The following is a 14,030-nucleotide window of genomic DNA, read 5'->3' on the forward strand; positions in this document are numbered from 1 at the left end:
AAAACTGTAATCCTGGAGATAGAACAAAAATAAAATGTAAATTGTTTTTGTTGAATCCAATACAGACTTCCTTGAGTCAATTAAGGGATTCCCCAGAAGGAAGCTCTACATAATGAAAATAAAAAAATAGTAATGTTAGATTACAGAAAGGATCATTTGAGTTACTCCTGAGTATAAGTACCCAATGTCTGACTGAATGCTGAATTGTGTGGCTTAATACTTACACAATCAGTCTTGTGCAGGAAAAATTTCTATCACACAGACATTTACCAGGTACTAGTCAATTTCCAAACTCAGAAATGTTGCAGAAGATATGTGTCAGAGGTGCTTAACCGGTCAAAGAAATAAGGTAAGGTGGCAATGTTCTCATGTATCATGTTGTCAAATAAGAGGGCCCATTTATGAGACTTCAAACAGACTTCATTGAGATGCCAGTTTACATTGCCATTAGGTACATTCTTGTGATTGTCTGCTTAGTCTCTAAATAGGTTGAAGCATACACCACATGGAGTTTGGATAGCCTGACAGTTGCCATATCCTCCTTTGCATACTGATTTCTATTAAGACAGACTTTGGCTCCCTTTGTTAAAAATGAGACGTTGATATTGATTGTACAGCTCTCCAAGTTGACCAAAGGTACCATTCTAGTTATGGTCCTCAGTCATTGTTGAGAGGATGAATAGAATGGAACCATTAAAAACTAGCTGGCCAAGGTATGTGCTTCTACTGGTTTGAAGTGGCCAGATGCCCTCCTGCTTAGTAATAATCATTAGGGCTAATGATTATTAAAAGTACCCCAGACAAAAAAAAGCTGACTCTCCCAGTATGAAGTACTAATGGGCAAAGCAATGAGATTGGCCTATATTCCTCCAGCTTCACTTGTTTCAGTGACTGATGACATTGTTCTTCTTTACTGCAAAGGTCTGGGCTGATCCTGTGATATCTGTTTCTAGTTGGGTGAATTTAGCAACAACATTGACAAAAGACACTTAGCATCACTCATTGAACTCCTCAAGAGATTGGGTTCTCATAAAAAAATACATCTGCAAGAACTGCTTAGAAAAACCCTGGGGATGGCCATTCCAAATCCTGCATGTGACTAACACTGCTGTGAAGCATACCAGAGTCCCACAGTGGACCCACGCTGCTCACACAAGATGAGTGAAGGTGGCAGAAGAAGAAGTGGTGACAACAACCACTGATTCACAGAGTTAGGCTCAAGTTCAGAGGATGGATCCACAGGGGAGCAGAGAACATTTTGAAACTGGTGAAGTTGATGATGTAGCTGCTGATGAAAATGAAGATCCTGGTGAAGGTACTAGTAGCAGTGCCCAATTTCAATTTGACGGTCAGAATGGAGAGCTGTTGCAAAGTCACGAGCAGCAGCAAGAAGAAATACTCTCTCATCCAACCAGTGAAAGACTCCAGTTGAAAATTTGAGTTGTAATAACCCCCAGAGGAAGAAATCAGTTCACAGTGAGACGTCACCGTTTTTTTTGTTTCAATCTGTTTACTGCTTCTTAGATTTTCGAATCTGTTCATGGAAGTAACAGGAAAGCACGCCATTACATAAATGACAATTTCGTCTTGAGCTGACAAGTGGGGTTACAGCAGGTTGTTGATGGATATAAATCGGATAATATTTCAGTGTGTAAAAGAGACAGGAGTCTGTATATATAATATGCAGTTGTGGTGGTTCCACATCCGTGCATCGAATGGGCTTTTCACAGTCTCACAGATAAACAGTTTCACATACTTGTTTTGCATTGTTCCTGAAGATAACAATAACAGTAACAATAAGAACCAAACAAGGCCTCAAAACCACGTTCACCTCCACGTGATCTTCTACAGTGTAGCAGTAATAAAGGCAGTTGTGTAGGAAATAAAAATGTTTAGTATATATTTTGTTAATTTATGTGGATCCTGAATCTGAATAGGCAGTATTAGGAAGTGTTGCGTTATGGAGTTCCTCCTCGGGTGAGGTACGTGTTATTCCCCCTCTGTCAGCACCTCCCCACCGATGAATGGGTCACTCAGTGTTGTGGAAGCAGCATGTGTATTGTTATGTAGGCCAGTCAGGATAGCGTCCCAGTTAGTGGCTATGGGGTATTGTGAATGCCCAAATTATCTTCCTTGTGTAGGGCAACACGTTCCGCCTGTGCCCAGGCAATAAGTGACTGTAACCAGGCAGGGAGTCCATCTTAACCTTGGAGGAGCAGTTGATTTCCACCTGCAAGTGATGAGCCGTTTTTGCCAACAAAAGGCCTAGGTCCATAAGGCAGGATGTGACTCTATAAGGAATTTGAATGGGGCATTTCAGTATCGCCGTCCATTCTTTGTCTGTACAAGGGTGACTCAAGTCGCCTTCCCAGTGATTGTAGAGGGATGCGAATGATGGTGCAGTATGAGTGGGCAAAGAGTCGGCTAACCAGGTACTGGGTGTCTACTCTAGCCCAGGATGTGAAGATATTGCAGAGTGACATAGATTGGAGGCTCATGTGACATGTCACCCCATGCTTGTCCTAATGCTCCAATCAGAGAATTATGTAAAAGGAATTGTCCAGGGGGCAATTTGTCCCTGCAGCATGCCAGGTGGTTAGTTTCTCCATGGAGGTTATGCGTTTTCCCCCAGGTGTCCCCAACAGTGTCAATGCAGGAGCCTAAGGGGTTGTCATTCTAGTGACATATAAGCATTGGCAAAAACAGCGATATGACACCTGTAAATCCAGGGGCTTGAGTTTTGGCACTTTGGCACAAGGGTGAAATAGTTTTAAAATACTGAAGAGGATCCAAGCAGGTAGCATTGTGGCAGTGTTGGCTAAATGGAGGCAGCCAACGGTTTGTATAACCCCCTTCATTTGGGATGCCAGGTAATAATGTTGAAAGTTGGGCATTGCGGCCCCACCTCCGTCTGATGGTTGATAACGTTTTGAGAGTGCCACTCGGCAACGGGAGCCATTCCAAATGAATTCCCTCATATTGCGCTTAAAGGACCTAAAGTAAAGGGCCAGAACATACAGGGGAAGGTTAGTGAAGTAATATAGGAGGTAGGGAAGCGCAACCATTTTAAGTCGGCCTTTTGCTGTACCACCGACAGGCGCAATGTTCTCCAAAAGGCCATCCGGGTTCTAAGTGAAGTGAGGGTGTGTCTCAAATTTCAGTTGAATTGGTCTGCTGGGGAGTGGAACACACAAATGCCCAAGTATCTAAATGTGGAAAGTTGCCAGGAAAGGGGAGTTTTGCCAAGGGCAATGCCAGGGTTAGGTGTGGTGGGATTCGTGGGGAAAAGACAGGATTTGGTGCAGTTGAACTTCAAGTCTGAAAGATTAGCATATTGGCTAAAGGTTTGGGCAATTGTGGTAGGTATCGAATGGATGCCCCTAAGATAAATAAGTAGGTCATCTGCATAGAGGGAGACCGAGTAGATACCAACTCCCAAGAATATACCTCAATTGCATCCTTAAGCACACAGGGCGACTGCTAGGGGCTCAATTGTTAAAGAGAAGAGCAGTGGTGATAGAGGCAGAATTGATGTGTGCCTCTACAAATTTGGATAGAGTCAGATGTGAGGGAGCCCATCTTGACCCTTGCAGATGGCAAGGTGTATAATAAACGTACCAGTCTGACAAAGCAGTCTCCAAGCCCATCTTGCTACAGCACCATAAATAGAAAGGGCCATTCCAAAGAATCAAATGTCTTCACTAAATCCAACACTAGTCATCCCGCTCGGGCCATGGACTCAGGCATATTTGAGGATCCAGAAAAACTGCCTTAGGTTGAGTGAGGTGGTGCGTGCCAGAAAAAAACAGTTCTGGTTCGGGTGAACCAATGCTGGGACTAGGGGGGGCAATCTGCCTGCAAGGATTTTTGTTAAAATTTGATAGTCAGTGTTTAGGAGTGCTAGTGGCCTATACAAGCCCAGGGCCTTGAGGTCCCCATCGGTCTTAGAAGCAAGATAAGGAGTGCCGCTCGCAGGGAGTCAGAAAGGCAGGATGTCGACAGGGCTTTCTCATCTAGTGATTGTAAGCGAGGTGCCAGAAGTGGCAGTGTAGGCTTTATAAAATTCTGCAGGCAGCCCATTTAGTTCTGGAGTCTTACCCATTGTGAGGGCTCATCTTGCTTCCTTTATTTCAAAGGGTGTAATAGGGTCATCTAGTTCTGCTCTTTGATCTGGTGTGATGCCGGGAAGCGGCACTGTGGTTAGGGAGGAGGCAATACCTATTGGGGTTGCAGTGGACACTAATTGATATAATGAGGTGTAGTGGTGTGTTAATTCACTGTGTATCTCATGCTGTGTATAAAGAAAGAATGGTGCCAGTAGCAGAATGCAACGTCATGACGGGGTGACTGGGTTGGTCTTGGTGTATTGACCATGCAAAGAGAGAACCGACGCTCCCAGCTGCGGCATGAGTCTCAGAGGAATGGGCAGCAAAACAGAGGCAGCGCAATCTTTCTAAGAGTGTCAAGCGTTTGTGCTGCATGTCGGCCTGGTGGGGCCTACTGTTGGGGTTGCAAGCGCCAGGTAGGGAAAGGGGGAAACCTGTGTCCTATGTTATTGGAAAGTATTGTGGGTTGTGATCTGAATCAGAGCGGCCCACGTAATCGATGTGGGTGACTGATGGAACAAGGTCAGATGTGCATATCAGTCTGTCAGTACTGACATGTAGAAGATGTGGTACTGAGCAAAAGGAGTATACACAGGTGGTGACATTACAATGGCGCCATATGTCAGTGAGGGGCCAGTGTCGCAACCAAATGTGGAGTGTTAGAAATCGCAGCTATGCGAGGCAGTGGGGGGAATGATGAGTCCAATTCTGTATCTAGTATGCTGCTAAAATCCACCCCGCCTAGTAGCCATGGGAGCCTGCTCCAATGGCATATGACTCCAATTAGGGTGCGTAAGAACATTGCCTGTCGTTATTTGGAGCATAGATGTTACCCATGAGCAAATGCCATCCATCTAAGCGGCCATTAACGTAGATGTAACAGCCCTCCGGATCTGTCACTACATTGTACTCCAAAAAGGGGACCCCTGGTTGGATTCAGATCAGCATACTGCGGGCATAGGAGAAGACAGTGGTGAAGACTTGACAGCGGAATCACCTTTGAACTTAGCTGTTTCTAAGTGCGCTAGGTGTGATTCTTGAAGCAGCTCAATGTGTGTGGATTGGTGCCTAAGGTAAGAATAAATGTCATATTGGCGTGCCAATGGTATGGATAAGGAGCACATTCCAGGTTATCAATTTAGTGGGTGTCATACTGCCAGTAAATTTGTGGCACGTAGTAGACTTGTAGTCTGCTGTCGGACTGTTTGGGTGTGTTGCAGGTGGAGGTGATACGTTCAAGGCCCATAATATATATAAACTTAAGTAACATAAACAGTGGTATAAAAACAGTAAATTTCAGAAAAGCCGTGCACAGAACGTATGCCTGCCCAAACATAAAACTGCATAAGCCAAAGGGACGGTTAAGGTGCTCATGAGGTAGGCTAGGGTGCAGTGACCAATCATAACCCCCAAGTATGCAAGTAGGTTAATGCCAGGACAATACATTAAGCATGTGCTGTAGCATCATCAATGAGTGAGGGCTCCGATGTGCGCATGTAGCCCATGCGCATCATTTGCACATTATAATGGTGTATATGCTAAAGGGCTCCTTTGAAGGAAAAGAGACACATTATGCAATAGTAAACAAAACACAATAGTAACATCATTGTTAGGCCAATAAAGCTCATGCAATATACTGTCTGCTGTTTGTGGGGTCACTTCCAGTAGGGTTCCTCCGACTCAAATCCTGGAGGGCCAGTGGAACTTTAATTGTTAGAAGATTGGTGTGAATCTTTGTTTGGAATGGCGTGCAGGATTGTCTTGTTGAGAGCAGCAACGTTCTGCAATGCTTGTCCCCACTCTATTATTATGTGCCCAAGGTCAGGGGTGGGCTTAGCAGTCAGAGAGTGTCACAGGCTGGATTTGCCACCACGGCGGCAATCTCCTTGTGAGGGGCAAACTGCCCCAATGTTCGGCAGCACTGGACGGGTCAGCTGAGGGCCAGTGGCTTCCAGCCAGTCCCACCTGTCTCCTGGAGAGTCAAAGAAATGAGTGGTTCCCCCTAGACCAATCGCAGGTGCGCTGGAAGTAGAAATGAGTAGCGTATGTCCAGTTCACGAAGGCAGTGCTTCACCATGAGAAAGGAGTTCTGCTGTCACCATACCACAACTGTGTAGTCCAGGAGGAACATGACACAAACATTGTCCACCCTGATGTCAGCAAGCTTCTGAGTTTCTCGTAAGATACAATCACGGTTGCAGTAGTAAAGCAAGTGAAGTAGCAATGGCCTCGGGTAGGAGCCTGGTGGCAGTTTACGTTTCAGAATACGGTGTGCCCTCTCAATGGAGAAGTACTGCAAAAAGGCAGCTGGAGGGAGTAAGTCACGCAGCCAGTGCTCCACATAAGCGACAGCATTCTGCTCCTCTGTGCCCTCTGGGAGGCCAACAATGCAAATATTTTTCTTCCTTCATCGCCCCTCCACATCTTTTGCCCTGTGTTCCAAGGCCTGGACTCGTGCCGATAAGGTCTGCAATGAGGATTCCACCTGCTGGGACTTCGGCTGAAGGTCTGCAATAGTTTGTTTCACTGCATTAACCTTGTCCACACGTCTGCATGTAGCAAGGTAAGGTTCATGCCCACAATGCCTATCTTGGCCTCTAATGAGGGTCTACCGTGTTCAATGGCTTCCAGTACTGTGTCTAGCTTGTCCCCAAGTGATGAGGAGTGGCCAGTGGGGTCTATGAGGCCAACATTTCTGACTGTTGTGACTGTCGCTGCTGATGGGTGGGATGGTGTATTCTAGGTGGTTAATCGCAGGTGCCCCAAATCGGTGTGATTCACTCAGTAGTCTCTTGGTGTAATTGTTGTGTCCGCCATTCTTTCGGGCCCGCTTGCAGGTGTCTAGTAAACTCCAGGACACTACAGAACGAGCAGCTTGGTATAGTAAGTAGGAAGCATTAGTTTAGAGGTGGCAGGTAAAAAGAAAGGGAACCACCGACGTCACAGTGTAGGGATGAGATCAGTAGTGAGGTTGCCTGTACCTTGTTCCCTCTGCTAGTTACGGGAGACACCCAGATTGAGAAGCAAGAATATCTCTCTTCTGTCAGTCAGCACATTTACATGCCAAGTTGAGGGACTAAGCATAAGGAGTCCCAGTCCATTGGAAGTAGTTGTAGTTCAGGAGAGGCAGAGGCAACACACTGCATTCCTGGTCGAAGGCAGGTCAAGGCAGATGCAGCATATTTAGAGATGTGGCAGAGGGAGTTGGGGGGCCGACCCACCTCAAAGAAGGGACAGATTCGCTTGTCAGCTTGCAGGTTAGGCCATTGCCCCATAAGCAGGACACCTCAGTATCCTGCAATTCTCACCTATTTTGCAGCAGTGTCTGGGCCACTCTGGGGGCAGCGACCTGTGATCAGAAAGTGCAGGGAGTACAACCGCAAGGGCCTCTATCTGCCAAAGCGGGTCCGCATGTCAGTTACGTCAGTCAGCGGCTTTCACAACATCCTAAGGTGCCTCTCTTCAGCCCAGCTTGCCCCGCAAATTCAGATGCCTATTCGGCTATCAAACCTAGTGCACCTCCCCCACAATCACTCACCAGGAGCAGGCCCAGTCTTCTTCATGCTGCATGAGTAATACGCCACAGCATAGCAGCCTCACCGCAATTACAAGCTGCTTGCGGTCCAGGAACGTCTCAGCTCAGGGATGAGGACTCTTCTGTGTCCACATTCCATCCAGCTTTTTCTGCATGGCTAGGCAGGGAAATTGAGGCCCCACAATGTCCGCCCACATCGCTTAATCACTGCCCGCATCCACATGGCAGTAGGCCAGGGCCAAGATGGCACTCCGCACTGCTCACCGGTCAGGGTGGTCCAGATGACACCGGGGAGCATCAGAGATGCGACGGGACAATCGTTGGCAGTGGATGGCTGGCAAATTAGGAGGATGTCTAATGGAGTTATGGATTCGGAGCCTCTTTAGAATGCGTCTGCCATCATGGCTCTGCAAGCCACTCCCCCCTTAAGTCAAGTCACTGATGCTGATCAAATCTCTAGTCCATGAGTGAGTGGAGAAGTTTCAGTAGTAGTCACAAGTAAAGATGCAGAAGTTGAGACAATAAAAGCAGTTAAGAGAACCTGTAAAAGAAAATACTGGCAGAGGGAAAGACTAAAGCAAATCACAGAAGAGCCCGAAGTAATTGAAATTGAGTCAGAGATTAGTGAAACTGAGTCACCAGTTGCAAAAAGACCAGCAAGACAGAGATTTCCAAACCTAAAATATGCTTCACCTGAACCTGCATGTCTAGCATCTGTGTCTGAAGAAGAAGAATCAGATAGCTACAGTCCAATAAACTGTTGAATTGAGCTGGAAGAAGCACTCCCTTCAGCATTTAGAGAATAAGGCTGTGAGTACTGAAATCAGTGTGAACTTTGCAAAGGAAGTCCTACAGAAAAGAGTTTTGAGAATAAACAAAGTGAACTGAATAAAAAGAGCTGATAAAAAAACACGAAATCTATTTTTGTTTTTGTTTTTTTGATTATTACTCTGAAAAAAGAAGAAGGAAAGTGTTATTATGATTTTGAAAGATTTTTTTAATGTTTGGAGACACACATTCCTTTTTGTTTTTTGATCTTTTCATTTTTGGGACTAAAACAAAGGCTGCAAAATTATTTGCTTAATCATTTTAGTTGACTTTTTGTGCCTCATTTCTCAGGTGGGATATGCCTCCACAAATGTTGAATAAATAACAGTACATAATGATGTTGGTTCTAAAATATTGACACACATGTAAAGTTTAGTTAGTCGATTTCATGGTCATATCTATACTACAATGTTTGGTGAGTATGTGGATATTAAGGAGGTCAAGGTTTGTTTTGTGTCTACTTTTCTCCCCTCTTCTATAGGTGAAGGTTCAACCTATCTACAATTTACAATGCCTTATGGTCTCTCTTTTACTATGTTTGTTATTATATTTAACAAAAATGAATTTCTATCACCTTATCTGTTGCATTTTAAAGATTTGATGGAGAATGTTCCAGTACCTGAAGGTGCTAACAATGGGATAACATGTTGTAAATTTCTGAATACAATTGCACAAATTACAAAATTTCGAATCAGACTAAACAGCAGTATGTATTTTGTTTACTTGAAGAAGAATGTGTGTTTGTTATGGAATATATTGACAGAATGACAGAAGAGTAACAAACTGTAAGAGGTTGGAAAGATGAGAAGAAGATTAGAGAGCAAATAAAAAAAAAATGATTTTCGTATTTGCATCTGAAATTGAGAGTGGAGCATGAGAGAAAGGGTGAGTTGTGTGTGGTGCCTTATAACCCTATAGAAGTAAGGTCATTTGAATATGTGTTATGTTGGCAATTATGATTTCCTGATTGGTGAAGAACCAACTCCCACAGGGATTGTTTATTATGTGTGTGGTAAGACTGCTTATTTCAATCTACCACATAAATGGGTTGTTCCTGTCATTTTGCTTTAATGTTTTCCTAGAGTTTATCATGTGAATGGAGTGAATAATGCTTTTGATTTGAAGAGAGTGAAACATAGTTTGGGCAGATAGTATTAGATATATCAAGTGGTATCATTTTATCTATAGGTCTGGTTATGAATGATGTGAAAATGAGGCTGTTGTCCACGCTTGTGGATTGGCTTGCTTGTAACAGCCAGTGCTATAAAAGAGTAACTCTGAATTAATTGCTATGTGGACAATGAGAATGCAAAACCTCTTAGCATTAGATGTCCCTCCTGAGAAGGTTATTAATGCTTGTGAGGGTCACATTATTAATATGTTTTGTGACTTCCAAGCTTTAGAGGAGCAGGGCTTGTGGGAATCAGTGGGTTACTGGGTTAGTAAGATGGGAATATGGTTGAATAAAGGTTAGTGAATCGCTTGATAATTTGGGAACCCCTGTAATATTTGTATTGATTTGTGCAAATATCTTGTTCCTCTTATTCAAATTGAATGTCTGTTTCTAACGTTTAGATGTAAGGGTAAAGGAGAGACATCAAAGAGGAGGTGGAAAGAATATGAAATGGATTATGTCATAGATCAAGTTTATAACCTGCTAAAATGAATGGAAGAATCAACCCAAAGAAGTAGAAAGTGATGTTGACTGTATCAGAAATATTGATGAGTTATACTAATTTTGTGTTTTTTATTGATAATAGTAACAGATGAACTACAACTCTGTATCACTGCTTATATAGATCTGCCAGTCCATCATACACTTCCAGATCACTGCACCACAAACCAACACACCCACAACCGTCAATCTAACGAGCTAGAGCTAGAACACAGTGACAGAAGCAGACTGGCTCGCCACGTTCAAAATGAACCAGCCTAACACCACCAACAGCCTCATAGAGGACATCACAAATTTTAGGGACTGGATCACAAACAGCGCAAACACCATTTCGCCCATTCAATTACAACAAAGAAGGATCCATAAACAAGCCACTGGTACACTGAGGACCTCAGAGAATCCAAACAGTGCTGCAAGCATCTAGAATGGAAACCGTAAGCCAACCACAATGCCAGAACCACCTACAAGACCACACTCATAAAATACCACCAACATCTGAGAAACACCAAACCGAGTGAATTGAGGCAAGCCCCCACAGTTCCAATGAGATCTTCTCAAACGTAAAAGAATCCACCACCCTGAGGCCGCAGCCAACACCATCACTCCACCACAAGTTCTCTGCGACAATGTCTTCCTGAGTAAAATAGAAAAGATCTACAGCAACTTTGAACAACAATCAGACCCCAAAGATCTCACCAACAACCTGATCACCATGATCAAAGACGAACACCTAATGGAAAGACCCCACAACAATCATGAAAACGGTATACTCTGGGGCACCAACTGACCCATACCCCCCACATATAAAATGTGGAATGACCACCACTCAGCAGAGCCCTCACCCACATCATGAACACTTCCATCAAATCTTCCTTAAGAAACCACTGGCCGACCCCAGTGATCTAAGCAACTTCCGGCCCATCTCCCTATTCTCTTTTTCCAGCCAAAGTGGTGGAGAAGGCCATCAACAGAAAACTCACCAGCTACCTCAAAGCCACAACCTTCATGACCACACCCAATCTGGATTCCAAAGCAACCACAGCACTGAAACAGCAACAGATGACAGTCGCACCATACCTCAACAACCGCTTACACTTGCACCATCCCATCAGACACCTGGGCACACTCTCCGCATCTGGGAAAGCAGAACGGGAGATCAAGCATTCTCCTCTCAAGTACACAAAGGTACCCCCATACAGTAACTTTAAGTTCGGGAAAGAGGGAGAGACAACAACAATCAACAATAACAGTTCCCACTTAACCTATATACATTTATCAATGCACTTAAATCCCATGTGGAGAGACCCCAAAGAAAAACCTTAACTGTTCATTTCATTTGACATGATTTATTATGTGACAATTTTTCTTATTTTCATTATAGCAAAACCTTGGTATTCATTTAATCAAAAATGGATTTACATACATGTAATACTAAAAACGTGTGCATAAAATTCACAGACCCTATTTCAATAATCAAAATTCAAAAATTTCTAAAATCATAACTACGCAATACACAAACAAAATCAACTCAATTTATATCGCCCCACTCATCAGATCTTGTTTACCACTCATACACAGTCTTCCATGCACATCATATTCACTTATCTTATAAAAAGCCCAGAACCTCAAATCTCGTACACCAACCCAAACAGTGACCATTCTTCATTAGCCTTCCATTGTTGTGTCATGAACTGGGTTCAACTGAAATGAACTATCACAACACATGAGGGCCTTCTCCTCACTTGTTGAATTCCCCAAGAAGCGGAATTCCTGGCTCTTTGACTAACTTTGATGGGTTGGACATTCAACACCTTTGTTCCATGTCTACACGCATCCTCCAGGGCCTGGATACCCTCACCGGTGATTAGCTGCGCTATACAAATTAACATAACATAACTTAATCACATACAAAAATAGCAGCAATCAGCTCTTCTCCAGTAGCCACAGATCAGTATCCCATGAATGAGTGCTGAACTTAAAATTCAGATGGTGGAATCCTTGTTGCAGATATGAAATGCTCCAAGTTTGGACTTATTCCAAACTAAGCAAAATGGAACATGTTTTTTGAAGCTATGGATAGAAGTTCGAAAGCACTGCAATGGAGATTCTATTTGTCTACACTGATCGAGACAAGCACTGTATGCCTTCCTATCAGCTTCTAAAATTAAATGTTAAAACGATGTTGAACTTGGTGCTAAATAGAAGGAAAGGTATATCTCAAACTCAAATGTGTTTTAATGTGTTTGATTCAACAGCCAGATAAACACCCCCATTCATAACGAAGTGTCTATTTACCCAACCACTGGTCAAAAAGTTCAAAATCTCTGCTACTTACACAGCTTCCGGCTAAATAGTACATAATCACTGTTGTTTAGCTGGTCGTAGACTATTACATTTGCATTTGACCAGCGGCCGAATAAATAGGGTAAAGAATAGGTGTTTGAGGACACAGTGCTTTTAGTCAATTGCAGGAAGTAAACTGAGTGAGACACTGTAATGGGGCTTTTGTGGAATGGGGAAGTGAAAGCAGGAGACAGGTAAATAATGCATCTGGGTAATTCACAGGAGGAGTTTGCTGTGCTGCCTGTGAATAAGGACACATTTTCATACTATTCACCCAGAAGCATAGGTTTAAGGTATTGATGCTTATTGGTCCCATGCCATGAGTGGCCCCTTCAGCCACACTGACATTTTATTCACCTGCACAATGCAGCTTGGAAATGGTAGCTTTGTTTTTTATCATGTTAAGTAGTGCTTTAAGTCGGCAAGGTCCTGAGCCCTCATTTCTGTACTTGACAGTGCTGACTCAGCAAAAGAAATATGGAAGCCAAAAAAAATCTCTATGACAGGCTTAGAGGCTGTACCTGACTAACGTCACTGTGGAGGGGACACTAGGGAAGTAAGTAGTAGGAAGAGGAGGATGAAAAGTAGGATAATAGGGGCCAAGAGGTGGACTATTAGGAGGGCTAGGATGACCAAAGCCACTAGGACCAGGACAAGAAAAACCGTGGCCCAGGGAGACACTAATCCTGCAAAACGTCTAACTAGCGTAAAGACTTCTGATGCTAGTTCCCTAACTACTACCATGGTGCGCCGTATATTAAATACGGCACACACATGGTGGCATTAGGGGGGGCTAAGGGGCACAAGAAAAGAGGTGCTGCACTAGGTGCAGCACCACTTTTCATAAATCTGCCCTATAATCTTTAAGGACCAGGGTTACCAATACCAGAGGGGACCAGGAACAAATAGGCACTGAGGAAAAGGACAATGAAAAACAGCACTAGGGGTACTGGGACCAGGGTGAGAAGCATTGGGAGGGTCACAACAGCGGGATCTGGACCCAGAGGACAAGGGCCCACAGGAACAGAAGAACCAGGGGTAGAAGGAACAGAAGGCCCACAACCATAATGACTAGGAGGGCTATGAGGGCCTGTGCATACTGACCAGGATCAGAGGGATGAGGACAACCAGGGCCAAGAGAAGCAGACCAAAGTGGACAGACCAAAGACAACCAGAACCAGGAGACCAATGTAGAGAAGGATGAGAGAAAGAAGGGCCAAGACCACAGACATCAGATCAAGGAGGCCCAAGGGACCAAAAGCAAAAGGCTAGAAGGCCCTGAAGACACTAGATTAAAATGTCCAGGGGGTTATAAAGGATGAGAGGGTCTAGGTTTAGTGGGACCAGGGTCAAAGGTCCAGGAGTGTCAGACCCAGGGGTATCCTAAACCAGGGTGACAAGAACTATATGGCCCTGGGCGACCCACAACATAGGCACTAGGAGGACTAGTGCCAGAGGGATGAGGAAGATCAACGTAGAATAGACAAACCACGAGACCATGAAGTCTAGTAGGAGTAGGGTGGGTCAGGAGGACAGTGGACTA

This window comes from Pleurodeles waltl, chromosome 5 (assembly GCF_031143425.1).
Source record: "Pleurodeles waltl isolate 20211129_DDA chromosome 5, aPleWal1.hap1.20221129, whole genome shotgun sequence".
NCBI lineage: Eukaryota > Metazoa > Chordata > Amphibia > Caudata > Salamandridae > Pleurodeles > Pleurodeles waltl.